The sequence below is a fragment of the Aphis gossypii genome, chromosome 2, assembly GCF_020184175.1.
Source record: "Aphis gossypii isolate Hap1 chromosome 2, ASM2018417v2, whole genome shotgun sequence".
Classification (NCBI taxonomy): domain Eukaryota; kingdom Metazoa; phylum Arthropoda; class Insecta; order Hemiptera; family Aphididae; genus Aphis; species Aphis gossypii.
In genome coordinates this window covers 83,983,464-83,999,314 of record NC_065531.1, presented here as the reverse complement: position 1 = coordinate 83,999,314, position 15,851 = coordinate 83,983,464, and the positions used below count along the sequence as shown (strand labels likewise).

At 25.5% G+C, this 15,851-nt stretch overlaps 1 protein-coding gene across 2 annotated transcripts in view; it reads right to left on the bottom strand.

Moving 5' to 3' along the window:
- The window catches only part of LOC114126851 (lysine-specific histone demethylase 1A), a 378,425-nt gene that overhangs the window by 357,687 nt on the left and 4,887 nt on the right, over positions 1-15,851 (bottom strand). The window lies entirely within an intron of this gene.

The window sequence follows — 15,851 nt, the reverse complement described above, 5'->3', positions numbered from 1 at the left end:
AATAACATTGGCGGTCCTATGAATATTTTCTCACTCGCCCATGTGTTAGCCCATCGGGTATAAATTAGTATCGACAAATAAAATAGAGTTATTTATGTCCTATGATAATCCATTATAAATCGGTGTACTGTAGATTATTTCAAAACAGCCGACGGACTTTGACGATTACCAGCTACACGGTAGAAATTTAAAAATATTAACACTCAACATTTGTGTAAGCTTTAGTACCTAATCAAAATAAGTAATCGTTTTTAATAAACGATAAGTACAATAAATTGAAACTATAGTATTCTCTCCTTACATTATAATTATATTATCTACAATCTATTTACATCTTACGTACACATATTACACTGTTATATATTTAATAAATTAATATTTTTAACAGTATAAAGTATGTTATTGATAATATAAACGTTGCAAACATATAATATAAAACAGTATTAAAATTAGACATTAGTAATAGTATACTATTCAATATTCATTATCAATTCGCAACACACGTTACGTATGCCATTGTTTTAGATAAGTCATAAGAGTAAGTTATGTTATCAATTTTTACTTAAAAGTTACTATTATAATCAGATTTTTAAATGTGATTCTGATAGAGATGTTTCGCAGTTTCAAATTTACAAAATCTAAGGACAAAAACTTCAATATTAACTTTTACTTTCTTAATTAAAAAAAAATATATTTAATGATCTATTTAAAATTGATTTTAGTTGGACAAATTTGGTGAAAATAAAATAAAATTATAATTCTCAGTAATGATGAGCATTGTTAAATAATCAATTAAGGCTATATGCAATTTATAATTATTTTTATTAACTCAAAATTTTTTTTTCTTAAACATACACGTTTTAATTCTATTAACTACTACACTACTACACAACTAATAATTATTTATATTCTCTTTTTCATATCTATATTGGTAAATGGTAATAGTCATTTAATACAAAAGCCTTGTAAAAATTGTATACATATATTATATAAGAAATGTTTATTTAATTCTATCTTCAATATCAAACATGAAATTGCACTCATTAAGAAAACTTTAAGTATAGTTAATTTATTATTATGTGACTAATGTGTGTGCCAATAAACATAATTATTCATTGATGTCAAGATTTTATCAATAAAATAGATATATTATTTTTAAAATAAATATAATACTTAGGAAAATAGGGCTTTGATTAAAATAATATATGAATATTTGATTGTATTTTTTGGTTTAACAAATTTTGCTTATAATATTATTTTATATTTTAGTAAAACATAATACTATAATAAATGTTTAACTATTTTTAAGTTAAACTTAATTTTATCATATTGAATTTGACTTAATATAATGCATTAAGTATAAGTGTGTATGACCACAAATGCATTTTTTTAAGTGTATGAAGATAAATCGTTAATCTGAGGAGGTCTAAAAAAATAAATCTTTCTCATTCACAGAAGCATCCAATTCGGGTGATGAAGACAAACCGTTTACAATCATTCTTTTCCATTTTTCACTGGACGTTTATAATAATAATAATACATTTATGTAATATTCGAAAACAGAAAATATAAATAGTTTTATATATATGTGTATGTGTGTAAGAGAATGCCGGCCTCGTTCTACGATGTCTTTGTTTCATACGTCACCGACACATTGACCCGGAACGGAAATATGTAAATATATTTTACATTATTATATTATATTATATTCAAAACGTCATTATTGCCACGGTTCGCTCGAGAAACTCTCCTGAATTTAAGGTTCATTGGAATGTGTCCGTATTAATGTGCGATTTATCATACATATATACCTACGGAGAAAAGATATCTCTCTTAGTCTGTGACTCCCGGAGTCCAGTGATGGATAGATGAGTGAAGTAATAATAAATATGAGACACGCGGAATGGATTGCTACAATAATATTACAGTCAGACAGCGGTATACAATAAATGGACTTAAGTAAAAATATCGTTGTAAATACTTCAAATAAAAATTACAAAACAAATTATAAATGACTAAAGCACACCTCATCGGTCAGTTCTTTGGGAAAAATATTATTTGAATGTCTCAATAAAAAATAGTTAATATAATATATTCGTCAAACCTATTATTATATACAATACTGAATTGTAAAACGGTATAGTACTCTTTTCTATAATAGGTGTGCAGTGTATCTTTTGATAAATGATATAGCCAGTGGGCTAATAAATTGTTTAAATAAATCGAAAAACAATAATAATTATTGGTGACGTATGAAAGTCGTTTCAAAGTAGTATAGTAATTAAATAGCTAAATTACATTATGACCCGCCGTGCATAAAAATATTTTTAAAAAAATAATAACTGTAAACGTTGGTATATGTGTGGAACTATAAGAACGGTTTGAGAATTTGTAAATATTAAATTTTTGTATTGAACAATATAAAATACTCAAAATAATAATTATTGTCTCAGAAACCCCACTTTTTCATGATATATTTTTACACTGGTCCTTATAGGATAATAAATAAACAAGATGATATATCTAACATTTAAAAATTAAAAATTGTATGTGTTAATGTGTTATAATATATGTGTATACACTTTTGGCCCGCTAAGAGATGATGATATTTTTTGTGACCCTTGAATAAAAAAGCTTGGAGACTCCTGCACTATACAGTCAAATTTTGGATCTGAGCGGAGCGATAAGTGTTAATTTTACAACGATGTGTGTTTTATTGGGTCAGGAGACACTTTTTATAGCAGAAAAAAATTTCCAATTTTCAACTTCAATATAATTTCTAGTAGAAAAGTGAAAACTTGCTGGAATTTTGACGAAGAGTGATCAAAAGCAAAAAAATTAATAATTGGAAAAACAAGAATTTTTATGCAAAATACACTTTTGCCTGTCATATGATCAGTTTCTAACTTATCTTTTGGTTTCTTCATACTAATTTGATACAAAATTATCACTACCTATTTAAATAAGAATAAAACAAAAACTGGTTTAAATAAAATAAATAAATAAATAATACTGGTTGTCAAAAAATTCAATTTTCCGTACACAAAACTGCAAATACATTATCTTATACTTTATAGCATTAACGTTATATTGTATGAGTTGATATACTCGTATATACCTATAGTTATAAATTGCTATAAGTTCAGATGATTAAAACTAAATACGAAATAGTTATATTGAAAAGGTAAAATTGACTTCATTTCAACTTTTTAAGAGTAACTCGTTTATACCCGACATTAATAAATGTTATTTTTAGACAATAAAAACGGTACGCTTATAACATAAAAATGAGCTATAAATTATAAGAAATATGTAACTCATACGTTCCTGTGACTAATAATTCTGTTTAATAATCTCGATTTTTGTACTTATTGTATTTTCCACAGTCTGTATATAGTATAGCAAACTGTATATATTATATAGACTGTACGATGAATATTCTACCAATAAATAGAAGTTTTGCGGTAGAATATAGGTACCAATTATCACTATTTAATAATATTAAAAAACTTATTAGAATAATAGTAAAATTAAATCATAACATACTACGTATCAGTATTTGTTTTGTGAACATTAAACGAAGAAAAAAATGCCAATAGTTCATGAAAGGATTTAAAATAGGAAAACTGATTTTCACATAAAATATTTTTGATATGTATTTTATACGTAAATCTTCTTTTAAATATTGCACTCTACATATTTTAAAAATACTCTACAAAGATTATTTGCATATCTTACGTATAAGTTTCGGAAAGTTAATACAATGATCTTTAACTTAAAACCAACTTTTTTTTTAAAAATGTTGGTCACGAAACCATATTATTTATTTATATTTATAATACATAAATTAAATATTGTACTTCCATCGTGTTAAGTATTCGGCGCTACCCCCCTAGGTTTCTTCCGAGTTCCGGTATAGATTTACGATTGTTTACAATATTTATAAAATGTATAATGCATGTAATACACACAAAGGACATAACGAATGCTGCAGAGGGAACGGTCGAGCCAAAGAGATCGCGTATCGACTGTACACTGCAAAAAGTATCTGACCGCGTTTGTCCTCGCACATATCCGACAGGGTATATTATATAAGCACGTTCCATTTCCGACCAAGGTAGGGACCTAGAAACTCACCCAAATACTTGCAGAATATGCTTAATAAAAAAAAAAAAACATAAAGTTCCCATGAATTAGCCCACTCAAATGTATGTGCAAAGCGTAAACAAATATTTTAATATTTTCATTTAACTACACTACAATAATGATTTATGAAACCAAATTATTTCAAAAATGTATGATTGTAAAAAACAAATCGACTTTTAGCGGCTGTAATAAAAACGGCAATAGTGCGAGACACCCTGTGTATAGCAAAGAAAACCAACGGACCGGGAGAAAATCTAATAATAATAATTATTATTATTATTATCATCGTTTGGGGATGCGTCTGCGGTTTTTAGAATGATGTAGAGAATAAAATTAACCACACGCGAGTATGAATTGCACAACATTCAACAGGACCTATCTACCTCATACCTGCAGTATAATATACTGTATCCGCCGATTCGGCGCGCGCGACCGGCCACAACATGTGCGTTGCGTGCCGTATACAATGCGACGACGGACCGTGACGAACGGTGATCGCGAAAGCCAAAGGGACCGCCACCGCCGGCAAAAATCGTCGAGAAAATTAGTAACGGCATCGTATCGGCGAAAACATCTGTAAACCGTATACGAATTTCGGCATTTACGATTTATTTTATTTTTTTCAAAAGCGCTATAATAATATAATTTTATTATGTATGAGGATGTATTGTATACGTTCTGTCGTATATTATTATGGAATACGGTCTAGCACTCTGGCCTAAAAAAAAATTTAATACATAACTCATATAGCTGCTATTGCTATTGCATATAAATATTATTATTACAAGGTATTACAATATTTATATTAATAATTATTTATTTTAAAACAAAACTACTGTATAATATATGTTAAATTAATTAAATCCAATCATACATAGTTTACTGTGCGAGTCATTTTTACAAAAATTTTAAGAATAAAATATAAAATACATTCATCACTCCGTTCAGAATCTAAAAAATTAATGATATTTTTATTTTAAACTACACATTCATCCAAATACATTTTTAAGTAAAGTACGTATTGTACTGTGACTTTTAAGACCCCAAAATACAGAAGTACCATAGTATTGATCAAAACTATTGACATTTATCAAATATTAAACAAGGGTTAGCATGAGTGTGAATACACTGTAGTACTGTACGACGTGTCTACGAATTTAATAACTATTAAATGTGGACGGACTTTTAAATAAAAATATTTTATCATTTTTGACGGAAATCGCCAACAACTTTATAATCTCAGAAAGCATTTTAAAACTACGCTGAAAATATCATCTCCGACAGAGTTCTTATCGTCATTGGCGCCAGTCGAAGAAACTTTTTTTCAGAAAAACGAATACACGCCAGTCTCCTCATATAGCAGATAGGCGATGGCGGGACAATATCATTGGAAAAGTTTCAACATCAAAAACTATCTGTATTGAAGACTCTTCAATGTCTTTACAGTGTCAGATTTTCCACCATAGTAAAGAAATACAAAATACTGACGATAACTGGACAGCTAAAACAAATGTATTGATTATACTTGGTTAGCTATACTTGCTACTGTCTAATTTAAAAATAAATAACAATCTTTACTGATCATTTCAGGCGATTATCGTATCAGATAACCATGTTATTCAAAACGATATGTTTTTTTTTTGAAAACGAAACAAATTTTTGTCTCCTATAATGACCCACCGTCTATACGCACGTTCAATCGTTTATATACCAATACATAAAATTAGAAACTGGTTTTAAAATGTCTCAAATTAACTTTAATGTGAAGTAGTGAATAATTAAATATATAAATAAAAACCGATATTATCTAACTAATTTTTAATATTTAAAATTAAAAGAGACATTCCTTGGCAACAATAGCTTTGCTCCGTTTTAAACTGTGCTATAAAAATTCAATATAGGGACAGTAATCGTTTATTATGTTCATATACTGAAGTATTTCAAAGTACAATATTGTAAAATAAACAAGCTATGTTTTACATAATTAAAAGTTTATTAGTAATATACCCTAAAGTTTTCAATAATAAAATTTAAATATTGTAAATAAAAGTTATACAGAATTACAAAAATAGATATCCGCAATATCAATATACTATATAAAGTTCAATATATCATATCAAATCACACAACATCACTACAGATAGAAAATTTTAAAATGTATTTATTCCTATAGGAAATTATAATCCAGATTTTTGAGGTACATTATTAACAATCAAGTTATTAAAATATTTCATTTAAAAAAAAAAACCGGTCCACGACAAAAAAAACAGTAGTTTTAATATTTGAAACAATAATTTAAATAATTAAACATATAGATACATACTTATTCCAAAAACGTACAAATAATTAAAATGATAGTAATTCGAAGTTGCAATTATATAAAAATCCAATTAATTCAAAACAAAATATTAATAATTATAGCACTATCTATCTATCTATTCAGTCTACTAATTAAAATTGTAAATAGTTTGTATTATATTCAATATTAATTTTAAATTATATTTTTATGAAAAAATATAATCAACAGTTTAGATTATTATATATAGTAGTAACACACATTATATCATTATATTTTATTATCTTAATATTAATAATGTTTTTCATAATTGATCTATAAGAAATAAATGACTATTTTTTAATAAAACTTAATGGAAGTAAAATTTAAATATAAAAAGTATTGTGGTATTATATAAAATATACATGAATTTAAAAAATAAATCTAATTTAAAATGTAAATAATACAACTATGAACTATTCATATAAATACTAAACATTAATATTATATTCATACAAAATTCAATTATTTAAAACTCCCATCCATATAAATAAAGTATAAACTATAAACTATGTATATTTATTTCATTCGGGCAATGGGAGGGATTGAACTGTAACGAGCTTGATTATCCTAGTCATTTTTCATAAATATCTGCTTAAAAAACGTTCCCTACGTTTATGTGGTTACGCCTAGTCACGAAGACTGTTGTGGTTAAGACAATACAGATGATAAATAAATATGCTTTAAGCCCTTTTTAAGAACACCGCACAAGATTGATTCATCGAGGGACTAATTCACTAATTCCTTTATTGTTAGATAGTATATTTTTTTATATACCTACAATTTTTTAGGTAGATAGATACAATTAAAACTTTAAAAATATAGGCACTCATAATAGTGTAAACAATAGATATAATGAATAAAAATAAAAAAATTGTCGACAAATAAATATCGTAAATTTTTTTAAAACACTATCTCAAAACTAGTAAATAAACTATCACAAACATAAAGGTTAGGATAATAAAATATAAATACATAAATATTAAATATATTTAGAAAAGTTTAAATTAATATTTAACGTCATTTATTTACAACACAGTACATTTATTTGTATTTTTTGTAATTACTTATTTATTGAAAAATTATTAACTACTTCTGATAAAATTCAATTCGTTTTGAACATTTTGTATCGATACTATTCAGACTCTAAATATTTAAATTTAAAGGATAATTTAACTAACTACATTAGAAATTTTAATGATATTTTAAACATGCTATACTCAATATATTTTCGTTCAATCAATATATGAATAACAAAGCAATTACTTTCCTAGTCGTAAAAAAAATATATTTATCGATTATTGCTGAGAACGTTCAAGTTTTATCGTTTTTTCAATATCTATAAGTGTAAAATAATTTTAACTATCAAAAAAATAACATAAATTATAATAAACACAAATGATTAAACAATTTACAACAAAATTAAATTTGTTTTATAATATACCTATGATTTTCATTACAGATCATAAAAAATATTTAAAATTGAATTTAAATGGTATATATTATAATCTATTATGCCTTAAGTATTGTATAGATGGTATACTACGAAGTCAGTAAGATGTATACTTGATATTGTTTTAGTAGTCACTAGTCTGAATCAACATTAATAACAAACGTCAAGATTGGGAGATATTAAAAAAGATTCCATGGAAATAGAGGCAACATGAGTCGACAAAAAAATCAAGACACCGATCGACACGACGATTTAATTAAAGACAATTTTAATTAAACATCGTTTATCAGGCACAACGGATCATATTGATATCCTTTATGTTTTACGCTAATTCATGTTACTTTTAACAGCTGGACATCGAGCGAATATTGTTTCACCTCAGGGAGGATTCTTTTGTTTGCTTTTTTCCGGCTCGACTTAATTAGACCTCCTGACCCGATTTCAATTCAATGAAAGTAAAACAATATAATATATAAGCCCATTACACTTATTTACATTAACATTATATTACATACTATCATAATACTATAGTCTATAATACACAATAACTTTCATTCACAGAGTGTTCTATAAAATGTCAGTATCTACTTTATTAGTTTATTTGCTCTAACTCTTTTTTTTCCTTTTCCCGTTGCCAATTTATTACGAAAACGTGCCCGAATTCTTATTTACAGTAGAAGTACACAGAACATTAAAAAAGCCGCCCACGACTTCCATTAACGTCACATCGTTTGTCACAAATTTAGTACACATCGTCCTGAAAACCCGGAACTCTATTAAATACGTATTTTGGTTTCGGCAAACCCTATCTAAAAGTATATACCTGCGCCAGCATACAAATAGCCAATTTAAACATTTTTTTTCTGGAAGTCTTATACCTATCCTTTTTTTGTTTTTACTACTTTCTTTTTTTCTTTTTCAGCAATAGTTGTACGTTCGTGCCTAAAATAAAAAAACTTAACTGCGTTTATATTTATTTTTTACTACCACCATTGCATAAAAAAACATAATCCAAAGTATTTGCGCTTTAAAATTTAAAAACTGTTAAAGGTACAATTTTTAGAGTACTCAATGTACTATATTATTACTAATGGTATTCGTCAAAGGGGTACCATTATTACAATCCTCTAATAAAATTACAACAACTAAGTACCTATGTAAAAATTATGTATTTTAAAATCTGTCGGTTCTGGTGTTCTTATATAAAGAGAATTGTTTGCATACAATAGATAGAAAAGATTCAACGATCTTTTTATTTATTGAAAGACATTTTTCCGGTGTAAGGTGACAGACGTAGGTTAGGTTGAGCGGTCTTTTGAGATGTTTAAATCGAAACCTGCACCTTTTATAATTATAGTTAAACACGTTCATCTTTCACGCATAACCATACATTGTCGGTGTCCCTTTATGAAAACCGCGACCCTTTTGAAACCCGAGATGCCGAAAAGTATAAACGCCGCCAGAGTCTGCAAAATCAAGGTGTACGCAAAAGAAATGTCAACATGTCTAATCCAACCGCCCCTATTCATCAGCTATACCGGCGGCGGTGATACCACACACGTCATATTATATAAAACACTTTACATGGTAATTCCACTAAGACATTTGATAAATTAGGAAGCTGTTTGGAGGCAATTAGTCACATTTTGCGTTTTCTGACAACGAAAATAAATTTTAAAATAAGCCAACACAACACGGTGTAAATTATACCTAATTATTTTTATTTATAATTCTATTTTTAAGAACTACTCGATGAAAATTAATAATACACAAACATTTTACTTCATAGTTAATCTATCTTACTAAGTATAATAACTGTACATGTCTTTGAGCAAATTTTGTATGATATTTTCCAATTTTCGAAACTACAAAATGCAACAGCCAGATGCAAAAAAAATATATTGAATATATATAATCGTACATTTTAAATTTTAATTAATTCAACTAACTTTTTTGATGATTTACTCGTATATAATTTATAATAAATAATATATAATATACAAAGATAAAATTTTTATACTCATCTATTTTTATATTTTCATTACAAAAAACCCGAAAAAAATGGGCCGTGGCGGTCGGATAACTGATAAATATACTTTATACTTTTGTAATTTTATTTTAGCTTTAAGAAACTATTGTATTCAACATATAGGCAAATATACCAACAATTCAGTAAAGTAATGATAAAAAAACGTAAATGTAGGTACACTTTTTCACATATTATGTAAGTCATAGTTGACAATAATAAAAACTAAAAACCTTGTCATATAAATATAATATAACCAAAGAAAAGAAAATTGAACACAATTAGAATTATTTGATGCTAAAAATGTACTTTGAAATTTGAATTAGAAATATATATTATTATGGTTAAATTACATTGTTTGATACATTTATCTCACAAATAACTTGAAATACTTATATGATATACATATAGGGTACCGATACTATACTTTATTATGGAAAAAAGCATTTATTCAATTTTAATTAGTAATACATCAAATATCAATAAGCTGTACATCAGTATGCGGTTGTTTTAATTAGGATATATGTACAATATGTAAATTGTACTTAATTCTTACTAATTTTAAATTTTTTCTATTTGTTCAAAATAAAATACAGTGTCAAAATATCAAATTATATACTATACATAATATAATACTACGCCATCTCATGAATATAATCATGAGTTCTTAATCCAAAAGTAGTTTTAGACACATAATTATTGTAGTAAATTATTTTTAATTTTTGTATCCTATTATTTCTTTTCTAATTAAAAGCATTTTAGCCGATGATAGTATAGTGTTATTTCGACACAGGATAATAGATCAAAAACATATTAAGCCAGTAAAACAGGTGGGCGTGATCCACTCATACGGTCATCCGACATAAATTAATTTATAGCATAAAAAAATGTTAATTATGATAATTATCACTTAGAAAACTCCTTGTTATAATACATAACGTAATAGAGGTTAAAATTATCTAAGCACACTGAGTACCTGGTGATATCAGTTTTAGACATGACTAAAATATTTATAAAAGAAATAACATCAGAATACTTGATAAATGATAGACCGTTAATCTTTACTCAGCTTTAACCATGATTCACTAGTGTCTACTATCTAGACAATATACAGACAATCAACTAACTTGACCACTTTGTAAATTATGCATTATTATAAAACTGAATGTATTATATAAAACAGTGACGCCTATTTTACAATTGCTAGAAAAGTCAATGGACTTAGTGCATCATTTTTAACTATACAATAAAATACAAAGTGTTTAGTGATTATTACTAGTTGCCAGTAGTTGACGTTCGTAAATGTTTGTTGAATTAAATGAATTATCATTTTCATTTTACATCTTATCCGGCTGATGATGTGAAACTATGTATTTCAATTTTTAAATGACTTAATAAACTGTCGAATAAAATAAATATATATAAATTCATAATAAATCTATAGTCTCAAAGTTAAAGTAATCTCAAATAATTTATAGAAGAAAAACTAGATCATTTGTCATGAAAACACCTTTGAGATGTACAATACAAAATATGAAACACCGTTTTTAAAATAACGCATGTAGAGACAACGTTAAACAATTAGTCAATGTTAAGCTCTTTATTACGTTTCATTAAACAAAAACTTTCTCTGTGCGGACCCCCGCTAAGACTGATATGTATATTTACAGTACCTTTTTACAATATATGGTATTTATTATTCAAATACGAAAAACACCTAACAAGATGAAATACATCAAAATAACACAAGTTTAAAAATCCAGACAATTCTTTACCATGAAATATATTCATACGTGATTAATAATTTTCATTAAAATACATTTTAATTAAAAACAAATTACGATAACTATACAAATTTGAAATTATTAAGTAGGCGATAACCGAATTATGCTCATATATAATAAACAGAAAAAAATCAAAAATATTTCAATTTTAGACTTACCTAGTATGTTGTATTAAAATAAATTAAAATAATATTATGTAACTACGACACTACGTACATTGTACAATAATAAATAATAATTAATTAATAGAATAAAATACACAAATCTACCTCAATTTTACTAAATATAAACAAAATAATATTCTCAGGGTGACATTTATATGAAACTATTTTTCCTTAAATAAATCATGTACAGAAAAGATATTTTAGGATATTTACATAGTTCAAAAATGTTGATAATAAATACGATTTATTTTAAATAACATTAAATTTTTATTTTAGATTACTTATTAAATATAACTGATGATTATACTATTTTATTTTATTAATTTATTGGTAAATATTTAATATTTATTCTGAAATGCAAACCACATCAGGTAAAAACAATTTAAAATTCTTTGAAAAGGTTTTCTTGTGATTAGAAGAAATTATTATTATTATTCAGTCAGTTCAAACTAGTTAAAAAAAACTGCTATTCAATGTGGACAGATGTAATTTTAAGTACCCAAAGGCGGTTTCTTTTATCTCTTTGTCAACACTGGAAACTGTACACCCAGTTTTTTTTAATTTTTTGCTCGAGGCAAAAACGTCATAATCCTTTTGTAAATGCTCAAATCTAAAAAGGAATAGAACAGCATATGCAATATTCTTTATAACCGACCCCTTTAAAAATTAAACTTCAATTGAAGGGTAATTTAAAAATCCTAATAGTTTTTAAATTAAATAATACTAAATAAGAAAAGTACCTATATCATTGTTTCTAAATGAAAAAAATTATTTTGATAGATACTTTAATCTTAATAGTATTACTAATACTTATTAACAATAAATAATAATTTGTTATGTTTATAAATTAATCAGATGTATTTAATTAATATAAAGGAACTGAATAAGTTTAAATGTTGGAACATAATAGGCGTAACTGGTGTAAGTTTAACTTAATATATTATATTCTTTAAAATAAGCATAACACATATGATGTAAAAATATACTATTAGTACCTATATTACATATATTGCAGGCTTAAATCTTAAAATAATTTTTATTTTCATTTCTGTATATTTTAATAACATGTATTTTACATGGATCAATCAACTTATCAAAATATTGTGATAATTCAAATTTAAATTTATTAAAAACATATTTAAAGTTTACTATACATTTATAATAATAAATTGATCAATCCTATTAATATTTTATACTCATTTGATTTTCGAATAAAAATATAAATATATATTTAGACCAAATATAAAAGGAAACATCATCAAATTATTGTACAGTGTGATTATTTCAATAGTGAACATTAATTTTTATGGAAAATAATGTAAATCGATTGAATTGATTTACTTTATTGGACATTCTTTCTTCTGAATAGAAAATTTAAAATAAACGCAAATTTAACATTGTAATTATTGTGTTCAATCTTTTATTTTTTGGTAAATTATTAAATTTTAATACTTTAATGATATACTTTATTTTTAATTTCATAATCTAAAGAAGAAAACTTTTCAAGTAGTGTTTATCAATAAATACCAAATAACAAATACTAAACTAATATTTATTAATTATTTATAACCATGAATTTAAAATTCAAATTAATAGTGTAATAGACCATGAATATTAACAGTGTACCCTTTATATGTTCAATATGTATAATTTAGAATAAAAGTTTAACAATAAAAAGCGGGTAAAGTGGGTAACGCTCTGTTGTACATTTGATGCCGTGTGGTCGTGTGGATTACTATTATATATATAGGAGAGTTAAACTTGAATCCAATGATAGGTATCATTGTGTACGAAAAACGATTTTGAACAAAGATGATTTGTCAGCCTAGGATATAATTTCATATAATTTCCAGTGTTTGGTGAAAAAGGTGGTTTATGTTTTAATGGCCTGAATACACCAAAATTTAAGTTTTTTTATAATTATTATAAGCTAAACTTATGAAAAATCTTGTATTAAATTTTCAACTCTTAACTACGTAAGCAAAATTTTTTATGAATTATACCTACAAAATAATTCGCAGATAATCATGATTCTGACGAATTTTTGTCAATATTTGAACTTCAAATGCTAATAAAAAAAAATTGTGCCTATGTACTTATATTCTTATAAATTTTTAATCACTATAAGAATAACTTATGAGAAACTTTGTATTAAATTTTTATATTAAAGTATTTTGACTCGGCCAAAAAAATTGTCAGAAAAATTTTAAATTTCAGTTGTCTATTAAGAGGACGCTACACACATAAATATTGAGACCAAAGTCGAGGTTCGAGCGAACACGTTTTATGAGAGCTATAATCACTCTAGAGATTCAAAATTTTTACACAATATAGAAGGTAATTTTTTCTGTGATGTAGTGTTTTTATTTTTTTATTAATATAATAAATTAGGAAAAGAGTTATAAAGCTTAAAAAAATGTATGCTATTATATGTTTTTAAAAAGCTCAAAAAAAGTCAAAATATTTTGAAAATTAAATCATGTAAAAAAAATGCCAATCTAAATAACTGGTACAATTTTCAAGTATCTATACGACTTATACTTTTTGAATAACAAATATTTAAAATCGTATGAAGATAAATCGTTATCGTTACGCTATTTCGTAAAAATTTAAAATTCAAACGCACTTAAAATTTTTCCTATAATGATGCTTCGAAATTTCTCTATAACTACTTGAAAGAAAACTTATGGAAAACTTAGTGTTGTATTTTTAATTTTTAGTTATAAACACAAACATTTTTAAGATTTTTCAACTTCAAAATTACTTGCAAATTTTCGCTATTTCGAAAGATTTCGTAAAAATTTGAACTATAAACGCTTATATAAAAAAAAATTATGACTAAAATTTTTTAATTTTTTTTAGCTACAATAAGAAAAACTTATAAGAAACCTTGTATTAAATTTTCAAATTTTTTTGGTCATCTAAAATTTTTTTATCAAAACTTCAAAAAATATTTCTCATAAAAATCGAAAATTTCAGTGGTCTATAAATAACTTTAAAAAAGTCAAAACATTTTGAAAATTTAACTGTACATTAACATAAACATTTTGTGAAAATTTTAAGTGTTTATTACAGTCTTTACAGTGATTAGTTTTTAAATTACAACCATATAAAAAAATCGAATTGGTCGAAAACTGGTTTTGCGTAAAACTTGCGTAAAACACGGTTTTTCCGTCATTTTTTTTTTGTATTTCTCGATTTTTTTAAAAACTGTTGGAAAATGTTTACTTTTTACCTCTATAATACACCAAGGATATTCATTTTTCCATCGGAAACCACCCTCAAAGTTTAAATTAAAGCGTTATTTCAACTAGTTATGCTGTACAGTGTACACAGACACAAAAAAAAACACACATCATTGTAAAATCAATACATTCATCACTCCGTTCAGAATCTAATACACCATATTACACAGTACCATTATATAAGTACTGTTCAGTGTTCACACATGATAGTAAAATTAAACAACAATACTTAATATCCTATAACGAACCTAACCGTTCAAGGAGAAATAACAAAAATATTTACAAAAATTCCATCTATACTATGATTATTTCTCAAGTTACTTTTCTTCTAGTCATCAATCAATACTTTCTTTCGATACTTTCTTTGCAGTTTGCACATAACAAAAAAACACAACCATCAGGTGTTATTAATTAATTTTTCACACATTGTAAGAAATATTGACGCCTATAGATGTAATTTTAACCAACAATTAAGTAGGTTGTAAATTCTAGATATTGTTTAACGGTTTTTTTATTGATTTATTTTGATAAATTTTTGTCTCATATTATAAGAAAATAATGTTAAGAATTTTATTTACGTCATTCTATCCAATAAGACGTATTTTTATTTTAATAACTTTAGTTGACACATTTTATTTTCAATACTAATTATAAAAACGGATCATGATACAAAAAGTTTAAAGAGCAAAGAACAAGAT